The sequence below is a fragment of the Schistocerca americana genome, chromosome 2 (assembly GCF_021461395.2).
Source record: "Schistocerca americana isolate TAMUIC-IGC-003095 chromosome 2, iqSchAmer2.1, whole genome shotgun sequence".
In the NCBI taxonomy this organism is placed as follows: Eukaryota; Metazoa; Arthropoda; class Insecta; order Orthoptera; family Acrididae; genus Schistocerca; species Schistocerca americana.
The window spans coordinates 278,604,332-278,627,891 of record NC_060120.1 but is presented as its reverse complement, the minus strand read 5'-3'; the positions used below and the strand labels follow the sequence as shown (position 1 = coordinate 278,627,891).

The 23,560-nt window shown below is 38.3% G+C and overlaps 1 long non-coding RNA gene across 2 annotated transcripts in view; it reads right to left on the bottom strand.

The window, feature by feature from the left end:
* The window catches only part of LOC124595501, a 41,674-nt gene that overhangs the window by 10,845 nt on the left and 7,269 nt on the right, over window positions 1-23,560 (bottom strand). For both annotated transcript variants that reach the window (XR_006978214.1, XR_006978215.1), the window contains exon 2: window positions 1,930-2,078. This is a non-coding gene — a long non-coding RNA (uncharacterized LOC124595501). The remainder of the gene's footprint in view (window positions 1-1,929; window positions 2,079-23,560) is intronic.

Sequence of the window (23,560 nt, the reverse complement as noted above, 5' to 3'; positions counted from 1 at the left end):
ATTGTGCCTGTCTGCAACTCTACGTGTAATTTTTACATTCAGTAGCAATCTATTACTTTCTCGATAAAGTTTTACTTTACTCAGTCATAGTGTCAAACTGGCAATTTGCATCAATCACAAGTATTGAAACTGAAGAAAAATACACAATAAAGGAAATGTAGCAATTAACAACATTACAATAAACCCAATGCACTCGAAACATATTTAGTTCAAGAAATTTAGTTCTCTCTCTGTATTGGGATTTATAAAACTTTTTCACTAACAACATAATTTCAGTCATCTGAACTGATATCTATAGCTGAAAAGAACCAACTATGTTATACATATGAAGATGAAAATACAGTATGTAGGTCAAATTTGTGTCTGGTAGAAGCTTGTTAGAAATGTATATAACAGTTGGATAAGGCTGAAGGAACCAACATAGCTTTCACACGATGATATTTAGTACACCTCATTTGTCAATTATGTGTGTACTTTTTCACAGAAAGAATGAAGACTAGCCTAAAATATAGTTAGTAAGTAATTGTAGTCACAAAGCAACTGTGAATAAACCACCATCTAATTATTCAAGCCATTTCAGATCCTATCGCCAATTCCCACAGTTCTACCTTGCAAGGTCTTCCAAAATTCCTAAGACCCATTAGCTTATAGGTGTGAAGAAAAATTATCTTCAGTTACATTGCGAAACATTTTACATTACCTAAATAACTTTTTCAAAACCAAGAGGTATTATCTTAAAAATTATGACTGCCTTAATAGCCTCCTCTCAGGAAGAGAACAAAATTTGGATTCTGGCACATTTATAAAATCTGAGTTATTACAGTGGTCGGAATGGGATTTTCACTCTGCAGCAGAGTGTGCACTGATATGAAACTTCCTGGCAGATTAAAACTGTGTGCCGGACCGAGACTCGAACTCGCGACTTTTGCCTTTCGCGGGCAAGTGCTCTACCAACTGAGCTACCCAAACATGACTCACCCACCATCCTCATAGCTTTACTTCTGCCAGTACCTCGTCTCCTACCTTCCAGACTTCACAGAAGCTCTCCTGCGAACCTTGCAGGACTAGCACTCCTGAAAGAAAGGTTATTGCGGAGACATGGCCTGCCACCGTTGCTCAAAATTTGTCAGAGGAACATTCTGGACAACTGAAGCGAATGAATTAGCCACCCACCCATCAAACATTATGAAACATAATTGAGGGATCAGTTCATGAGTAACATCTTGCACCGGCAAACTTTCACTATTCTGAATGACTATAGCAACAGTATGGCTCAATATTTCTGCAGGGGACTACTAATGACTTGCTGAGAGCATGCCATGTTGAGTTGCTGCACTATGCCAGGCAAAATGAGGTCTGGCATGATATTAGGAGGTATCTCATGACTTGTAACAATATATGTGCAGTGAAGTTCCTTGTGCAAGGCTTCCACAATTAGAATTTAGTGGGGCAATTCCCATTACATAGCAGCAATTTGACATGAATAATTGCACACCTCACCACTGACTACTGTGTGATCCGCTCATGAAACTTCACACGCACGCTTCAGCTAATCCTGTTTGAATGACAGACCACATACTCTAATATGTGTGTACGTTTTCTCAGTAGGAATAAAGACTAGAGAAGATTTTATTCCACAAATTGATTCAACACAATGCAGGTACATATGAGCAAGCAAAATGTTTTGCCTATTACAACATTGTGTTTATTAGTGAAATCTCACGAGATTTCTGCTCACATATTACACTGACTAGGGGCTATTGTGCACAGGAGTAAAACAGAGGAGAAAATTTAGGTATTATGACTAATTGATAAATTGTGTTCTGTGTATTATTTCAATGAAGCAAAAAAAGTTATTTTTGTAACTACACCTATGAACAAAGTGTTGGCATACAGAGGATTATGAGATTGCTGTTTGAAGTAACTGACCTGTTTTTGCTGACAAATTGTGCTCAATTGTAAGACAGCTTGCTTTCTTTCCTTCCGACAACAATATTATATGCAAGAGCAATATGTATTTCCAAACCGACCAACGATTATAGATGCTAGGAGTCTTACACAGTCACATTTCTTTACCTCTGCAAAGAATGAGACACAAATGCAATTAAACAATACATATATTTGGAAAAATGGTTCAAATGGCTTTGATCACTATGGGACTTAACATCTGAGGTCATCAGTCCCCTAGAACTTAGAACTACTTAAACGTAACTAACCTAAGGACATCACACACATCCACGCCTGAGGCAGGATTCAAACCTGCGACCGTAGCGGTTGCGCGGTTCCAGACAGAAGCGCCTAGAACCGCTCAGCCACAGCGGCCGGCATATATTAGGATAAAATATGAATGCATATGCAACTAAAATGAATTTTGAACACAATTCAGGAAAGTTTAAGCTAACTTAATAAGTCAGGTCTTTCGTAAGATACGTAATGAACTACTGGCAACAGGGAATTTTCCAGACAGGTTAAAATATGCCACTGTTAAACCTCTATAAGAAAGGTGCCACGAAAAACATAGTCAAATTTCTTAACTGATATCTTTTTCCAAATTATTCGAAAGAATAATGTGCTCAAGAGTAGTCTCACATTTTAATAGAATCAATTTAATTAACACATCACAGTTTGGATACCACAATCACTTGTAAGAATGCCGTTTACACATTCGCCCGCCAAATGTTACAAGCCTTAAATAATATAGTAATAAGAGTTGGGACTTGTTTGTGATCTTTGAAAGGCTATTTGGGCTGCATTAAATGCAACTGTGGGGCAACAAGAGTCAGGTAGACCACAATCAGAAACCCGAATTCTTCCCACAAGGCTGAATCTTGCTCCTGTGTACGTCACTGTCCATCTTATCAGCCAAGAGAGGGTATAGCAACTTCAGTTTTGCCCCCTTGCTTAGAACATTCAGCTACTGTATTAATAAAATTAATATATTTTTTTTAGCTCCACTTCAAGTACTGCCCCTTGCCCTTCTCCAAGGATATGAAAGTATCTCGCACAATCCTTGATGGGCCAGAAACTGCTTCGTCCCTTATCACGAGTTGTATTAATTTGTAAAACAAGTTACTTCCCTATGGCTACAAACTCAAGGTTCTGTAATTATATAACTAACACACGAGCCGACCAAAGTCGACCGACATTGACAACTACTGCCGATTGAGAGCCCTTGTTCATCACTTTGTGTATAGACTATAACTAGGTAGGATAATATGAATCAAAGTTAGGTTTCAAGAGTGTGTGAGAAAAGTAAGAATTATTTAATCACATTTTCTTTCTGTAGTTCCTCTGATTACGTAGAGACATGATTTGAGGTTGAGTGGGTCGACTGATTACTGTGTCTTATCACATTTACCCTAATAGCTTTTATTATTTGACATTTGGCTTCATTATGTCATTGTTGGACAGCAATTAATTATGGGCCTTTTACGCAAACCATCGAAGCTGGAGGAGCTGATGTTTCACCCTGACAATACAGATGATTTGAAACACTTTTAGAAACTTAAAAAACTTCTGGCGAGACACACGGACAGAATGTTTGCTTTGAGATCAGGGACACACACACACACACACACACACACACACACACACACACACACACAAAGAGGGGAAGGGGGGGGGGGAGGGAGGGAGAATAAATGCGTCGTGTCTGTTCTTTTGGACAAACCTGAAAGAACGGATGCCACACATTCATATAATTTACTTGTTTCGATGGGCAATAAATCCACAACCTTTACTGGAGAGTTGGTGCTACATGGGAATGTGGGCTGGCTGGGCAGCGTGCATATACAGGGTGTTACAAAAAGGTACGGCCAAACTTTCAGGAAACATTCCTCACACACAAAGAAAGAAAATGTGTTATATGGACATGTGTCCGGAAACGCTTACTTTCCATGTTAGAGATCATTTTATTACTTCTCTTCAAATCACATTAATTGTGGAATGGAAACACACAGCAACAGAACGTACCAGCATGACTTCAAACACTTTGTTACAGGAAATGTTCAAAATTTCCTCTGTTAGCGAGGATACATGCATCCACCCTCTGTCGCATGGAATCTCTGATGCGTTGATGCAGCCCTGGAGAATGGCATATTGTATCACAGCCGCCCACAATACAAGCACAAAGAGTCTCTACATTTGGTACCGGGGTTGCATAGACAAGAGCTTTTAAATGCCCCCATAAATGAAAATCAAGAGGGTTGAGGTCAGGAGAGCGTGGAGGCCATGGAATTAGTCCGCCTCTACCAATCCATCGGTCACCGAATCTGTTGTTGAGAAGCGTACGAACACTTCGACTGAAATGTGCAGGAGCTCCATCGTGCATGAACCACATGTTGTGTCGTACTTGTAAAGGCACATGTTCTAGCAGCACAGGTAGAGTATCCTGTATGAAATCATGATAACGTGCTCCATTGAGCGTAGGTGGAAGAACATGAGGCCCAATCAAGACATCACCAACAATGCCTGCCCAAATGTTCACAGAAAATCTGTTGACGTGATTGCACAATTGCGTGTGGATTCTCGTCAGCCCACACATGTTGATTGTGAAAATTTACAATTTGATCACGTTGGAATGAAGCCTCATCCGTAAAGAGAACATTTGCACTGAAATGAGGATTGACACATTGTTGGATGAACCATTCGCAGAAGTGTACCCGTGGAGGCCAATCAGCTGCTGATAGTGCCTGCACACGCTGTACATGGTACGGAAACAACTGGTTCTCCCGTAGCACTCTCCATACAGTGACGTGGTCAACGTTACCTTGTACAGCAGCAACTTCTCTGATGCTGAGATTAGGGTTAACACCAACTGCACGAAGAATTGCCTCGTCCATTGCAGGTGTCCTCATCGTTCTAGGTCTTCCCCAATCGCGAGTCATAGGCTGGAATGTTCCGTGCTCCCTAAGACACCAATCAATTGCTTCAAACGTCTTCCTGTCGAGACACCTTCGTTCTGGAAATCTGTCTCGATACAAACATACCGCGCCACGGCTATTGCCCAGTGCTAATCCATACATCAAATGGGCATCTGAAACTCTGCATTTGTAAACATTGCACTGACTACAAAACCACGTTCGTGATGAACACTAACCTGTTGATGCTACGTACTGATTTGCTTGATGCTAGTACTGTAGAGCAATGAGTCGCATGTGACACAAGCACGGAAGTCAACATTACCTTCCTTCAATTGGGCCAACTGGCGGTGAATCGAGGAAGTACAATACATACTGACGAAACTAAAATGAGCTCTAGCACGGAAATTAAGCATTTCCAGACACATGTCAACATAACATCTTTTCTTTATTTGTGTGTGAGAAATGTTTCCTGAAAGTTTGGCCGTACCTTTTTGTAACACCCTGTATAGTCCATGCATTTCTGACAAAACACCGAAAGGGTGACACAGTGGTTAATGCAACTGCCTAACAAGTAGGAGATCCTGAGTTCAAGTCCTGGTCTGGCATACATTTTCACTCATTACTGCCGATTCCGCATACAATGCATTTGATATCATTAGCTACTTCCCTTCCTCTCTCCCCCCTCCACCTTCAGTTTACATAAAAAGGGAGACACATGATGGTTATTTGCACGAGTCTTATATAATCTCACTACTTATAGTTAAATCTCTAAAACCGCATACTATCAAGGAACAGGTAATTTTGCCTGCCACTGAAGACATATTAAAAACTTTTCCATATAAAACTACTTATGATATACTCAAAAGAATTGCGTTGAGCAAAAATGACTTTCCAAAGATGGTGGAATGAGTTATGATACTGAAAGCATCTTGAGTAATGATCCACAAACAACCCGGAAATGACCATTATTGTTAACATATTTTTTTTTTGTTATGCACCAAAAAATTCATGAGGAACTGTTCTTCACTAGAACTGTGACAGACATTAAAGGTAAACACACATTTAATGTTTTGAAAAATTAGTTCATGGAATAAAGTGATCCATTTATCAAATATAGTGTCAGTTGTAACAGGTGTGTACCAAACATGTTTGGCTCAACTGCAGATTTATACACCATTTAAAACAAATTGTACCTCTGGTGTTTGTAATACACCGTGTCAAAACATCAAGAACCTTTAACTGCCGAACATCTAAGTGGTAGACTGCATGAGTCTCTTCAATTTCTCATTAATGCAGAAAACAAAATTCAAAACAATGTGTTGAGTTCTATGTTATTTGTGCTGTTATGTGATGAAAATAATGAGAACTGTCAACGATTATTCCTTCACACTATGTATTCTGGTTGTCAAAAGGCTCATGCTTGACAAGATTTTTTGAGGTGTTTTAGAGTTTTTGTACGCCAAAGATGCCATTTCTACAGAAAATTTAATCGAGTGGACACCAGACATTGCTTATTCAACAGATTTGTTTACTAAAATTGATGAAGTAAACTTGCATTTACAAGATGACAGTCTAAACATGATAAAAACACTATGCTCTGCGCTTTCCTTACCAAAATGAACCTAATGAACCAAAAATGTACAGCGCAAATTTTCAGTTTCCGAATTGGTCATAAACAGCCAGATTGACAACGGTTCAACATTTAAATGTCCTTTGAGGGAGGGGGGGGGGGGGGGGGGGGGGGTGTTTCTTTGGACCTCTCGTCCAATGCCCCCCCCCCCCCCAAATTCTCTCTTATTATCCGATAGTCTCCCTTTCAACCCTACACCTGCATTTTATCATGCTGCTTTGGTGAATGATCTACTTTCCTTTACAAGTAATGTCAACTGGAAATATCACTTTGCAGCCCAATCCTGAAACCTTTCTAACAGCAAACCTGAAAATCAGCCCTGCCTTGAAGAGATCACAATGTGATCCTCCTACTCCATCTTTCATTTTCTGACTCCTATTTTTCACTGTCCCCCCTCCCACCTCTGTTACATACAATGCAATTATCTTTTCATTTTTATCCCTTATTACATCATGCATTAGTAGTAATCTCTGTCTTGCGTATTATCCTGTCTGCCACCTTTATAAGCTCTCAGATTTTCAAATCTCGTCCAATGCAGTCCCCAACAATCAGTCTTTCCTTCTCACCCAGTCTGGTAAGCCGCCTCTGACCTGGAGATCCAAGTGACTTTTTTGAACTGTACCCCCTTTCCCTAAACCTCTACAGTCCTTTTCCTTCACCTCTATTCCTTCCCCTTCAACTCTTCTGCCAGAAGGAGCCACTTGCTCCGAAAGCTTGTAAAAGTTAAATATGCGTGCACACGCCCACTTGGTGAGTGGATTTTTTATGCATCGATTTACATTATATTATCAATAATTGATTACTTTTGTTTTATTGTGATTTATGATAGCTTATCCACCTACATACCCCATTCCAATGTGTTTCAGTGGACTTCTCAATCTTCTTAAAAAATAAATTAAATCACTGATCAAGGGGATTTATGATGAAAACTAATTAAATTGTATCCAAATCAGGGTGTATACGTGGACAAGGAAAAAAAAAATTCCTGGATTTTTTTCCGTTAAAAGTACATTTCCTCCCGGGTGAAAATACCCTTTTTCCGTGTTAAGTGAGAGAATACGTTTCCTCTGAACTGTAAAACTTACCAGTCTTTGGAATTGTTAAGGTTTTATGCATGGGCGTAGATTTCCCAGCACTTTAGAAACCAAAACTCAGGGAACCAAACATGTTTTGGGAAGGTGTCTGACGTGCAGCAACATGTACACTGCACATTTTCATATTACGAAAGTATAAATTCGAATTCCACCAAACACCGCATGTTACTTTCCAAAGCATAGAAATTGTGATTGCAATGCGCTTTTGTAAGCCAGTCATAGCTCACGTCAGGTGATCTCGCCAACCGATGACAGTGGATATTCAGAACATAGGACACGTGACGTAGTCGGCCAAAAGCAAAATCACTGTTAGCTAACGCGAACACTCAAAAGGGAAAGTTAATGGTTTAAATCAATATATTTAGTGTTACTACAAGAAAAGAAAACCATCCACATATAATGTTGCCCCTTTTTTGAGCATGTTACACTTAAAGATACATCACACAAATGTGCCAGTAAAATGTCTAAGAACGACATAAATGTTATATCTTCTGGGCTCGAAATTATTCCAGATCATCATACTCAAAGAGTTGATTTTTAAACGAAGAGTCAAAAGCTCTGGGATTTATGAAATTCATCATACATTCTCGCACATAGTTCATCTTGTGTAAAAGGAAATTTACTTTGAAAGTAACGCTTTTCAAACCACCATTCGCAATATTTTCCAGTGACCTGTTAGAAACAGGTTCGTTTCAGCACTTGCAAGAGGGCACCTGATAACAAGCATCTTACATAATGTCATAAAAGAAACAAGACATTACAGGACACTAAGAGCACGGGTATTTCGTGAACCATACTAAAATGCATAATTCGGCTTAAAGTGCACATTCGTATGTCCAGATTCGGATGTAAATATTCTTTGAGTACCAGTACTGAATTATCTCATGTTCGGTTCTTTACTATGGCATAATGCCATACATTCTAGAAGATGAAAACATTCACCTGAAATGCAGCGAACAGTTGAAACTAAGCAATAGTGTGGAATTAAACAACCCGTTTAAAGTAAATTGGCTGGTTTGGCGGAAAAGATTAATAAAAACCAAATTTCTTTTGCAAATTGACAGAAATAACTTCATTGTTCTGCAATGCGATTGACTGTCAGAAAGGGAAAATAAAATAAAATCTGAAACCAACAACATATTTTAGCCTTCCGTAATTATGTAATTCATTTGATAGTCCCCGGTCACAGAAATCCGTTTTGTTTTCATTTGACGTAAGAGCAATAAACGAAAAGGAAACAGCAAAATCGCCAAACGTAAACAAGGGTCACGTGAGACTACCCACTTCCCCATTACAACTTAAGACTGCTCTGTAGATTTGCACCGGATCTATGATATTTCCGAACCAGGGCAATACTAGATAATTTGAGGTAGGACACAAAAAAAAAACAACTTTTCAAAAAATGTCCATTTTGTAGCGTACATCTTTCTGAAGAGCCTGATACATTAAAATGTGTGTGTTTGAGGAACTGTAAGGCATTGTTTGGTCTTAAATGTGGCAAAGTGCAGTCCCACACCTCTTCACACACCATTCTATCGCATGTCGTGTCACTGTATTTCGTTCTGTGGAACTCAAACGTGTAACATTTTGTAATGGGTGCCATCAAACTATATTCAGAACATTGGAAATTAAAGTTTCTTGAGGTGCCTCTCCTGCTCCCGATCGGCCGGTTTGACAACCTACCCCTGTTTTAAAAAAACTCACAAATACTGGATGGGATTATTTGTAACCGGGAGAACAGTAACTCTTCAGAAAATTTGCACTCTTCATTGCCTGTTAGCTAATAACTTTATGGTTTGTGCGACATAAAATTAAATATAGGATACATAAAACCAGTATAGACCATAGACAAGCAAGACAGTACGCATTTCTTCAATCCTTAAGTCCTTGCATTGTTTTTCTCACTAACCTTAGTACAGCTTTACATGGCGTGCTTTCCTTTTGGGTAAGAATCTATTAGCTCAACAAACTTCGTCAAATGTTTTGCTGCATGAAAAAATCAAATGTTGTCTAATACTGAAAATGCTATTAATACGAATAGAAACGAAGACGGGCGTCGTTTCTCGATCTGATTAAATGTATTTTGTCACGAAATAGGTCTGCCTAATATTGCAGTAATTGTAACACACACCGAATAAACGACACTGTTTTGGAACAAACGGTCATTTTTATAACACATCAGAATATAATGAATGCCTATTAGGCCTACTACAAGCAAAAAGTTTCATGTTAAGAAATAGTTTCACATTTCATTCATATGCTCTAGCTTCTGAAGCAGTAGTACGAAATTTTTATATAAATTTGGAATCGTCATATTCTTCTATAATTTGTGTGATGTGACCGTTTCTTCTCCTTCCTTGTTCTAACAATCTTGTCATCACTAATTCTGTGAATATTCCTGCCAGGTTTAAAACTTATTCTCCGGTTAACTTCACTAAGCCTGCCACAATCACCGTTTTATTTATCCCGCGTTTTTTCTCTGGTTAGGTGTTATTAGGTGTTCATGTTTTCCGCACTGCTCCCACAATAGAACTTAAGCTGCTGCTAGCCGGGGACTGTACAACTAGCCCTTACCAGTGTAGCGTTCTGGCAAAAAAGTGGGAGAAGGTACTACTCATACGTGACTCAACTGCGCATGCGCATGAGCATGAGCTCGCTAGCAACGGCTCAAATGAATCTACTGTAAGCAGCTGTGACGTCACACTAATCGGAGGAAATTTGCTGTTATGAAGCACTGCATAGTCTTCCTAAAGCCGTTGACACATTTTGCTGTTGGCAGATGCTTGTATGAGCACTGTGTTTTGTTGCTGTATATGGCGCATTTCCTTGGCAACTTTGTTTTATTTATTTATTTTTTTTTTCTCTCTTTGAAGTTTTATTGCTGCAAAAAATGGCTCTGAGCACTATGGGACTTAACTGCTGTGGTCATCAGTCCCCTAGAACTTAGAACTACTTAAACCTAACTAACCTAAGGACATCAAACACATCCATGCCCGAGGCAGGATTCGAACCTGCGACCGTAGCAGTCACGCGGTTCCAGATTATAGAGTATAGAACCGCACGGCCACTCTGGCCGGCTTTATTGCTGCAGTATTATTCTGCAGTAGTGAAACACAGTAATATCCTTTGTTAGAGTATTGGTTCTTACCGGTCAAGGTCAATGTTACAAAAATTTAACTGAAAACTAAAACAATGAAAAATTCCCGGATGAAAAAATTCCCGGGTTTTTCCTGGATCTCCCGGTTGTCCCGGGGCGTATACACCCTGCAAATATTGAAAAATGTGCTAATAAATCATTAGGTGACTTTCTTCCATTAAAAGCATTAATTGTACTAGATTTGTGTTTAAAGTAATATAGTTCAAAACATGAAAGGTGGGGCCTACACAATGCAGAAAAAATTGACACGTGGTGTACGAGACGAGGTTAGGGAACCTCTAGTATACACCACACTGGACTCCCATGAAAAACATATTTTAAGGAATTGATGGCTTTACATACAACTGGTCAGAACCACACTTTAACAGAATGCAAAAAGATGTGCTGAATAATTCAGCAAACAATGAAAAAGCAAAAAAATATTAGTGGCAAAGTTCAATTTTGGGTCCAGTTCTATTCCTTATATATGTGAATGACCTTCCATTTAACATGCAATGAGCAAAATTCGTACAGTTTGGAGACTGTACTCTTGTTTTCATCAATTCCATTAGAGAGAAAGCAACAGAAGAGATCGTTTACTGGTGTTTTACAACGAACTGTTAATTGGTTCACTGAAAATGGATTACCCTACATTTTCAACAATGTAGGAAAAGATACGATTGCTATTAACTGTAACAAAGACACGTTAAGTTATACACAGGCACAATTAAAAAACATTTACAGACAGCTTTCAGACATAGCCTTCATCAGCAGAACAGAACATACATCATTCATACACAGAAGCAAGCACACCACCTGCAAAAAACCGCCTCGTATTTCCAGTCAGTTATTATGGAATAATTTTCTGGAGTAACTCATCACTTACAGAGAAAAGTATTAATTGCACCAACTTCAGCAGCATGAATAATACAGTGTTCGTCTGTGGTCGCTATGTACGTACTTCAAAGAACTGATCACTTTAACTGACCCATCACAACACACACGTATTTGGTACCGAAATTTGTCATACATAATCTGTCAAAATTTGATACTAGTGATATCCATATCCACAACCCTAGAGGGGAAAATGACCTTTATTACTCGTTATTAGAGCAATCCGTGGGTAAGAAAGGAGGTCAATGTGCAACAACAAAAATTTCTGATCACTTGCTCAATAACAAACAGTCTGACAGGCAGCAAAACAAGTTTTAAACCTACCCTAAAATCATTTCTCCCTGACAACTAACAGTCCATGGACCACTTCACTTTTTTAAGTGGTAGCCTGTAAAAAAAAAAAAAAGGTCCACTCATTACGAAGTGTGGTAGTATGAGTAGTGCTAAAATAACGTGTTCATTAATTGTAACACCAATAATGTACATGTATGCTGTAAGCAGACTATTCACATTTCAATAAAACAATGGAAAGAAGACTTGTCTATGAAATACAACCAAGCATTCTTTTTTTTTTTTTTTTGATGAACTTAAGTATACCCCCTACATAGGTATGGCTTTTTTTAAACTCCACACGTAGTATCATAGTCATTTGTCCAATTGCCAATTTATTATGTACATGCATATCCTCTCCTTCCAGCAAACCCACTTAACAGTAATTCCTTTAACTCCGGCAGCCTTTATTCTTACTTCTTGCACTTTCACCTTTTTTTTGTGGGTACAGGGGTGGGGGGTGGGGTGGGGGGAGGAGACAGGTTGTGCTGTCCCTCTGTTCCTGTTAATCTGTTTCCACTGCTTCTCCCTACTTTTTCACACTTACTCTATCAGAATTTGGCAAGTAGTAAAACAGCCCCATGCCTCAATATGGACCCTAACCTTAATCTCAGAATCCTTTCAAGGGTACACAGTGGACGCAGATCTCAAACACACTGAGGTGACTAATGTCATGGTACACCATCTAATATGTGCATAGTGCAGCAACTCTACATGGCATGGACTCCGCAAGTTGTTGGAAGTGCCCTGCAGAAATACTGATGAGGCACACTGCCTTTACAGCTGTCCATATTTGCAAACGTCTTGCTGGTGCAGGATTTTGTGCACAAACTGACCTCTGACTAGCATTCTTTTTTTTTTTTTTTTTTTTTGATGAACCTAAGTATACCCCCTACATAGGTATGGCTTTTTTTAAACTCCACACGTAGTATCATAGTCATTTGTCCAATTGCCAATTTATTATGTACATGCATACTCTCTCCTTCCAGCAAACCCACTTAACAGTAACCTCTGACTAGAAGTTCGATGGGATTCATGTTGGGCGATGTGGGTGGCCAAATCATTCACTAGAATTGTTCACAATGTTCTTCCAACCAATCACGAACCACTGTGAACCGCTGACATGTTTGCAAATGTGAATGCTGTGAATGACTGTAAATGGTCTCCAAGTAGCCGAACATAAACATTTCCAGTCAATGATCAGTTCAATTTGACCAGAGAACCCAGCCCATTCCATGAAAACACAGCCCACACTATTATGGAGTTACCATCAGCTTGCACAGTGCCTTGTTGACAATTTGGGTCTATGGCTTCATGGGATGTGGGCCACACACCGATCTTACCAGCTCTTACCAACTGAAATCAGAACTCATCTGAGCAGGCCATGTGTTCCAGTCATCTAGGGTCCAACCAATATATCACAAGCCCAGGAGAAGTGCTGCATGCTATGTCGTGCTGTTAGCAAAGGCACCTGTGTTGGTCATCTGCTGTGGTAGCTCATTACCATCAAATTTCGCCACACTGTTCTAACAAATGCATTTGTTGTACGTCCTACATTGATTTCTGCTGTTATTTCACACAGTGCTGCTTGCTTATTAGCACTGACAACTCTACACAAACGCCACTTCTCTGTCGTTAAGTGAAGGCCGGTGAACACTGCGTAATACATGGTGAGAAGTGATGTCTGAAATTTGGAATTCTCGGCACTCTTTTGACACAGGGCTCTTGGAATATTGAATTCCCTAATGATTTCCAGAATTAAATGTCCCCTGCATCTAGCTTCAACAACAATTCTGCATTCAAAGTTCTGTTAATTCCAGTCATGCACCAGTAATCAATTTGGATACCTTATCACATGAATCACCTGAGTACAAATGACAGCTCCGCCAATACACTGCCCTTATGGTCTCGTGTACACAATACTACTGCCACCTTTTTATATTGCTATCCCATGACTTAACACCTCCCAATGTACAGTCCCTGTAAATTTATACAAATGACTTCCAAAAGAATGACGTCTCATTTCTTCCACATATGCCCTATTAAGTTCTCTCCTTTTCGTGAAAACTATACTGACCTGTTGTGATCCTAGCAATGCATCTCTGAATTCATTCTACACCTACTTCATGGAACCTAACCTCTGGAGTTGCACCAGAACTAGTCACATTATCTTTAACAGTGTTTCTCTTAAAGATGCTTGTAACTTTCGAAGACCTTTGTTGTAGGTGTTTCTGTTTATTCATATTTAAAGAACTGCCACTCAATACATCTGGTATAGTATCCAAATTATTGTCACACTGCCGTTCAATTAACTATTAACACTGTTTTTATGCTGGTTGCCACACTGACAATAGTGCTACTGAACATATCAGATGAATTATTCTCTCTCTCTCTCTCTCTCTCTCTCTCTCTCTCTCTCTCTCTCTCTCTCGTGTGCTCCCACACTGACACAGAGTCCTTGTGAGTCCGTCCTGGAATTTACTTTCATTTTTGATAAATATTGAACACAGCGGATGAAAAAAGCCTTGACTGATAAAATTATTATGAAATCTCTCAGATGGGTATCCTCTTTTTTAGGTATTTTGGAGACCTAAGATGAATTCCACCTGCATTTACTAGTTGCAAAATATCAGGCAAGTACAATTCAGTTCGTTTCACTTCTCCATCCAAACTGACTAAGGCTAAGTCCTACATGGGCAAACAACAGCTTCAGGTAACGACCATATATATATATAGCTGAAGTTGATATCAGGACTACCTTTTAGTTTGATATTCTGGATTTTACATATGGTGGATGGGGCACATATTGGGAAAAGTGTAGTTGAAAAAATCATGTTTCATAAATGGTTCAAGATATCGAAACGAGATTTTTTGCACACGACAGCAAGCAAAGAGCATGTATATCGTATGTGATTGAAACTCTATACATTTTCATAAAATGTTTGAGCTGAGTAGAAACAAAACCACTTATAAATTATACTATTGATTTTCTTCTGAATTTTTGTAGCCAAACAAGAGTGAAAAATGAACAAAATGGATACCTAGCCGACTACTGTCAAAAATATAAATTACTTGGAAGTAAATAGGCTAATTAAGGAAACTTTCTGAATTGTGGGAACAGTGAAATTTTTCATGAACAGCTGGTGCTAGATAAGTAAATGAAATGCCAAAAAGTCTGTATCTTCCAGGACTAGCTATTTTGCACATAGAAAGGTACAATGGTGTGATTTTTACCTGCCACAAAGGCCTCCTTCGAATCAAATGCGAAATGTAGGACATTTTGAGAACAGAACGTGCTAGGAGGGCAAACAAGGTGTCAACAAGATCATGCCTTCCAGGGGGGTAGGGGTCTCCACCAAATGTATTTTCTAAAAGGAAAAAAAGAATACATTAAAGTAACATTTTTAAACCATGTACATGAAATTAGGTGCATCAAATGTTTCATTATCTCTCACTTTTAGACAAATTACTTCACAGAAGATTTGACCTTTTCTCAAAAACATATTTATATTTTATGGAAACTATTTAGATGAACTGAAACATCTGGTTTAACACTGATGAATTATGTTCCAACAATCAAATTGCAGTAAAATTTCGTGGTTGTTCATTGTGTCTTATTAAGACACTGAGAAACCATCCTGGTTGTTGGAAGGCAAAGTTGTATTTGTTATGAGCTGCACAGCAATAGAAGAAAGAAGCAAATCTTAAGGAAATCATAAGTGCCAATTTTGTCTGTACATCTTATTAGGATTCTAATTTTTTGTGTTACTGATTAAGACTATTATTGCCTTTATTTTGTTGAGCATAGGATAAAATTAGTACTTTAAGCATACATCCATATGTTAACTACTGGGTTTTTTGAAATTAGCATAATCTTTAAATATGACAAGGATGGCAACTATAGGTTTCATAATACAACATGAGTTTTGTACCTTATCTAAAAGCAATTTTAGTGCTGTTCATAATGATATCAGTTTTATTAAGCTATGTCACTTAGAATGCATAAATGACACAAGGTGTCAGCTTTGAGCACTCGTTTCGAAGTGGTGAATTTAGGGGAGCTATCTTATAGTAAATCTTACTTTCTAGTATAAGTGTCCTAAGTAACTGTTACTTTCACCCCTCCCCAGAAACATGTATCCTAAGAAATATCAACAATACTCACAAAGTCTATGAAAGATGCCATTGATTCAGTGAACCATGGAGTGACCTGTTGTTCTGCTTCCAAATAATTTTTGGATTCTAAAGGTAACTTCGATGAGCAAACACAAGGGGCAGGTCTCGTTAGAAATGAAAATTGGTGTTGCTACAGCATTTTCAACAGATCAAGAAAATTTACTTGCAGAATGGGTTATAATGAGGAAAACTGGGTTTCCAATTTCAAAAGACACATTATTGTATTCTGCTAAAAAGTTGGCTGAGGAATTAAAGCTTAAAGTAAAAGTGTCTTTTCCCAGTAAAAAATGGTACAAGGAATTTATGTGAAGACACCACACCTTAAGTCCAAGGATTTGCCAAAATTTAACTACAAACCAAAGAAAAGTCGCTTGAGATAATATTAAACACTAGTTGAAGGAGGTTCATGGTTATTTTGAGGAGAGGGGGCTAAATTCAGTGCTTGAGCCCCGAGTAGAATTTTTAATGGAGATGAAACTACTACTTTCCTCAATCCAAAGGGCAGAATGAATCTGGCTGAACGAGGAAGCAAGACAGTATATCAAGAGGCTGCAAATTATGAAACAGAGAACATTATAACACTCATTATGGAAAAAGCTGTTGTGAAACCTGATCTGTCAATGACTGTACATAGGTAAATACAGTAGTTTTACTTGTTTGTTAATTGTTAATCTACATTCTCTAGCAAGCCTAGTTTACACTCTAAACATTTTCTTTCTGGTACCTCAGAATATCAGCTACAATGGCCACAGCAATGCTAAAGGAATAGGCCATTGGGCATTCAGAAAGTGTGTGGATGAACAATGGAAACTTCTATGAATACACTGTCAACATTCTTCAGTTCCCAGCTGTTCTGTTTCTAGATGGTCACACATCACAAGTCATTGCCCCCTGAGTCACAGGGATTGAAATGGTGGCTATATATCCAAACGCACACACACTTTGCAGCCTATGGATGTTGTGTTGTACAGAGTTTCAGGCAGAGCATAAGGGAACAATTGACAGGAATGGGGGGGGGGGAAAATACAACAGAACAAGAATGGGTAGCTTTGAGGGCAGCAGAGGATCAAGTAGGCAAAAAGACGAGGGCTAGTAGAAATCCTTGGGTAACAGAAGAAATATTGAATTTAACTGATGAAAGGAGAAAATATAAAAATGCAGTAAATGAAGCAGGCAAAAAGGAATACAAACGTCTCAAAAATGACATTGACAGGACATGCAAAATGGCTAAGCAGGGATGGCTAGAGGACAAATGTAATGTAGAGGCATGTATTACTAGGGGTAAGATGGGTACTGCTTACAGGAAAATTAAAGAGACCTTTGGAGAAAGGAGAACCACTTGCATGAATATCAAGAGCTCAGATGGAAACCCAGTTCTAAGCAAAGAAGGGAAAGCAGAAAGGCGGAAGGAGTATATAGAGGGTCTATACAAGGGCGATGTACTTGAGGACAATATTGTGGAAATGGAAGAAGATGTAGATGAAGATAAAATGGGAGATACGATACTGTGTGAAGAATTTGACAGAGCACTGAAGGACCTGAGTCTAAACAAGGCCCTGGGAGTACACAACATTCCATTGGAACTACTGACGACCTTGGGATAGCCAGTCCTGATGAAACTCTACCATCTGGTGAGCAAGATGTATGAGACACGCGAAATACCCTCAGACTTCAAGAAGAATATAATAATTCCAATCCCAAAGAAAGCAGGTGTTGACAGATGTGAAAATTACCGAACTATCAGCTTAATAAGTCACAGCTGCAAAATACTTACGTGAATTCTTTACAAACGAATGGAAAAACTGGTAGAAGCCGACCTCGGGAAGATCAGTTTGGATTCCGTAGAAATGTTGGAACACATGAGGCAATACTGACCTTACGACTTATCTTAGAAGAAAGATTAAGGAAAGGCAAACTTACATTTCTAGCATTTGTAGACTTAGAGAAAGCTTTTGACAATGTTGACTGGAATACTCTCTTTCAAATTCTAAAAGTGGCAGGGGTAAAATACAGAGAGCGAAAGGCTATTTACAATTTGTACAGAAACCAGATGTCAGTTATAAGAGTAGAGCGACACGAAAGGGAAGCAGTGGTTAGGAAGGGAGTGAGACAGGGTTGTAACCCCTCCCCGATGTTATTCAATCTGTATATTGAGCAAGCAGTGAAGGAAACGGAACAAAAATTCAGAGTAGGTATTAAAATCCACGGAGAAGAAATGAAAACTTTGTAGTTCACCAATGACATTGTAATTCTGTCAGACAGCGAAGGACCTGAAAGAGCAGCTGAACGGAGTGGACATGGTCTTGAAAGGAGGATATAAGATGAACATCAATAAAGGCAAAACGAGAATAATGGAGTGTAGTCGAGTGATGTTGAGGGAATTAGATGAGGGAATTAGATTAGGAAATGAGACACTTAAAAGTAGTAAATGAGTTTTGCTATTTGGGGAGCAAAATAGCTGACGATAGTCGAAGTAGAGAGGATATAAAATGTAGACTGGCAATGGCAAGGAAAGCGTTTCTGAAGAAGAGAAATTTGTTAACATCGTGTATAGATTTAAGTGTCAGGAAGTCTTTTCTGAAAGTATTTGTATGAAGTGAAGCCATGTATGGTAGCAAAACATGGACGATACATAGTTTGGACAAGAAGAGAATAGAAGCTTTCGAAATGTGGTGCTACAGAAGAATGCTGAAGATTAGATGGGTAGATCACATAACTAATGAAGAGCTATTTAACAGAACTGGGGAGAAGAGGAGTTTGTGGCACAACTTGACAAGAAGAAGGGACCGATTGGTAGGACATGTTCTGAGGCATCATGGGATCACAAATTTAGCATTGGAGGGCAGCATGGAGTGTAAAAATCGTAGAGGGAGATCAACAGATGAATACACTAAGCAGATTCAGAAGGATGTAGGCTGCAGTAGGTACTGGGAGATGATGAAGCTTGCACAAGACAGTAGCATGGAGAGCTGCATCAAACCAGTCTCTGGACTTAAGACCACAAAAACAACAATGGATGTTGCTGTGTTTCGTACTCCGAGTATCTTGGGAGCAAAATATGTAAGAATGAAACAGGGAGAACAGACACTTAAAGAAAACTTTGCCCACGTGCTCAGTTTGTTTCTCAATGGTATAACACAATGAGTTCCATAAATGTGGATTATTTCCCTAGAATGCAGAAGCTGTTGTAATTCCAGAAATAGATATTCCTGTGCCACAAGTGGCAACAGCAATCCCAGAGATCCAGTTGAGGAACTACGTAACTTGGCTTAAAGATCACACTGGACCTGAGAGATTGAAATTTTTTTGTGGAAAATAAAGGAGACTGGGCATATCGAGCAGAAGATTTGTCCCTTTAGAACCTCTGGAAGGAAGTAAATAGACAAGTTAGATATGTTATGCCTCAGCAAGCAATCTCACCAGCACCATCATCTGCACCACAGGATGCCTTGCTGTACTTGCCACAGTTTTCATCACTAGAACAACTTTCTCAACTTTAAAAAGTGGTAAAAATATCACAATCAGCTAGAACATGACACCACAAAAAGCTGTAATGACAACAAATGAAACAAAACAGTCCATTAGGGCAGGTTTTGTACCATCACCCTTTATAAGAACTTCGCTTTGGCCTAGTAACACTAATTCAACAAAAAACCCCAGCTGTTGTTACGCCTCCTTAACTGACGGACTACTTCCAGAAAAAGGAGGAAAAGGTAACTACAAATGGAGAAACAAGGACAAAAAAGGCAAGACAGAACAAGAAAATTATTCAAAAAACAAAGAGGGAAGAAAAACTAGCCAAGAAATGGAAAAGGGAACTGGTGGTGTGCGATTCGGAAACATCAGATGAAAGTGAAGTTCCATTAATGGGTAGTGACTCAAGGGTTGTATGAAGAAGATTCTCATGAAATGGCATTAGAAAGTATCTGTGAAAAGATTTCAAAATTTGTTGGAGGGAAACAAAATTCGCCAGTCTTCAATTACCTTTGTGTTGTTCAAGAGGTTTCAAAAGATCTCAAAAGTAATGGGCTTGGGAAGTTTTTAGCTAATGAAACTGATATTTTATTTCACACGATCAAATAATATGTCGTAGATAGGCCTGAACTGTCAGTGATGGGGAAAAAGGATCAAATGTGTTTTCAAAAAAGCTTTTAATGTGAAAGGAAAGTAGGTCTAATACATTTTTCTGACATTCTTTTGTAACCATCAATTTTCAATAGTAAGCTCCTTGCTTATTTTCAGATGCTTTTACTGACCTGTTTAAAAACAATTTTGTAAGGAACATTAATTTCTAAGCACTTCATTTAAATGCACTTAAGGAAATTTACATGTACTGAAAATGTTTGCAGCTAATCATAAATAATAATTTTAAAAAATGTGACTAGTATTGCAGTTTTTATCACCCTTGTCTAATTTTGTAGATATAGTCATCTAGATGTGAAAAAAATTAGACACACATCCATTTTTCTGGGGATTTCAGGTGAAATTTGAGACAAGTTTCCGAAAATAATTAAAGAACCCACAGTTACTTAATAGAAGGCTGTAATATTAGAAGGTAGAAAAAAAATTCTCTGAACACAGAGGTACCAGATTTTTCCGTATCCCTAGAAGTACCATGTGGGTCATTTCTAGCTCACAGTAGAAAACCACCCACCATTTTATTGATATTTTAGTGTTGTGTTGGGTGTGATCATGTCAACAAAACATTCAGGAAGATTCTAATGTGTAACCTAAGGACAATTTGGTCTCTAAAATGAACAGTACACTGTCAAAAACATTTTCAGAAATAAAATTTTTTTATTTAAATTTTATGGAAGAAATTCCTCAGTATTTCATCAAACATTATTAAAACAATTAAGTCTAACAATGTCACACAGCTTTTCCTTTATAAAAAGATTGAAACAAGAGTCAAAACAAAGGAGTACTAATAGTATTTTTACTTTTACTGACAAATAAGCTAAGTACCGAGCATTTGTAACAGATTCTAAAACGGAGCGTGTGACTAAAATGCTCTGCATCTTTTCTTCCTTATTGCTTTCAAGGAACAAAAACGTAAGAACTATCAATTTCTATCTAGGATTATAGATATTTGGAAATATTTTGGTACAAAGGAGTAGAAAGAATTGTCGAAGGTGGGATGGGCTCACAGTTTAAACATTCGACAAATTCTGGTTTGGCAGCATTTGCATATGGACTTGTTGCACTTTGAACAAAACATTTTATTATAGTTTTTATTTTTGCAGGAAACCTGAATCTGTTCTAACGGTTCTGAGCACTATGGGACTTAACATCTGAGGTTATCAGTCCTCTCCTGAATCTGTCAACAAGCCGATATGCTACTATGAGAGTAAAGTCTTGCCATGAAATCTTCTCAGAGATAAGTAACTTAACAATTAGGTGAACGTTGATCATGGCAAGAAATGCACAGGCCACAGGTGGCTGACAGTTCCAACACTGTACAGTCTAGTCATCTAGTCAACTATACCAACTCCAACCACACTTTCATTATGAAACTTTACACTTTCTGGAAGTTTCCTCTTTGTATTCTCATTGGCCTGTCATCCAGCATGCATGTAACTCATAATAAGGACTTCTGTTTGGTTTGAATATCTGACTATTTTTATTCAAGCTCTAGATTAAGTGTTAGGAAGAGAACTACTACAGGCACTATTTACACATGATGTTGATATGTCTGTTGATGTCTAAAACATGGAGAGAACATTGTACGCTGTTAACTAGAACCACACAAAAGTTTTATGAAGAAGGTATTATGATTAATCTAGCAGAACTTCATTTTGGTAGGGAAGAGATTAAGTTTTTGTGCCATTTAGTGGGGGGTAGGTGGTATAAAGGCAGACCTGAACAGTGTAAGAGCTATAAGATTCTCCAGAACCACAGAATATTAAGCAATTACATTCATTCCCAGGAAGAACTGCATTTGCAAATGTTAGTTTAAGCAAACACTAGAGGAATTATACAGCCACACAGAAAGAATTGTGTGCCACTGTCTGGAGCACAGACGAATATGTTGATTTGGGTTTGAAACTAGTTACATATGTACACACACTGACCATCAAGCATTAGCCTTTCTCGTGGAGAGGCGACTGGTGTATTATCACTTGAAGTGGGTTCTATTTCTACAGCAATTTCCACTAGGGATTAACTATGTAAAAGGATCGGAGAACCATGTACCCAATGCAATGCATTATCCAGATTACCATTTGGTATGAACTATGTGAAATTATGAACAATGTGAAATATATTAAGGACCCTTGGGTGATGTTCACAATTAATTTCTTAGGTATTAATGAGGTATATAGTCAAGCAAGGTATAAGAGATGATGACTACTTCAGTGAGGAGCATCAACGGTGTAAACAGGACTCCCTGGTACCACCAGAACAACTTTCATTGATCACAATAATATTTAATTTTAGAAAGTGCACTTACATACTGCACCTTGGAAATTACGCATACATCATTGTGCCGAGGATGAATTAATAATGGTTCATATACAACGGTTAAACTAATGTATGAATAAATTTTATTAATCGAAGACTCGTAGTCAAAAAGTAATTAAACTATCACGAAATTAAAACTTATCTCAAAAGGTTACAGGAGATAATAGTGATATAAACTGTAAGCAGTATATCCTATAGAACCAAAGGGTTACATGATCTTACAATAGCCGACTTTCTTTTTTCGACCAACTACCTAATGGTAGAAGGGGTGTGACATTTTAATGCTTGTAGTGTGTTAGTCGAAATATTTAACACTTTCTCCAGTCAAGCAAGCTAATACAACCACAGTAGTCAATTGTTGGGTACGTCATATGATCATATCAAAATAGCCTCCAAGAAACATTCTTTCCTGCTCCAGTGTTGTATGTTCTGTAGCCCTTACTATTCTATCAATATTATCAAAAGGGAAGCTTCCACTCACCATACAGCGGAGATGCCGAGTAGCAGACAGGCACAAATTAAAGACTGTCACAAATTAGCTTTCTGACAGTATGGCCTTCGCCCAAAAATAGGTAGCGCGTGCGCAGACATGCACACGGGGTTTCACTGTAGTATCTTTTTTGAAAGCAAGAATATAACACTAAGTTGCTATGCAGATAACTGGAATGATCAGTTATGTAGTCTGTTTCCTACAGAAAAGATACACACATGTATCCTGTTGTGTGTAAGCGAGATTTTCAGTTTTTTATGAGGAACAACACAGTATGGGAGGGTTTCTATTTGTTTTGTATGTTCTGTTCTTTGTAGGTAGCTGAGATAATAGACACATCGACTTCTGATTATTTTTTCTTTTTTTCTTCTGCACACTTACAATCAGATTTGTTAAGGTCAATTTTTGGGGTCTGCGACTGAAGTCCATTCAATACGGAATGCCAGACACTTTCTTCCTTCACCACAAAGAAGAACGTTAGGAAAAGCA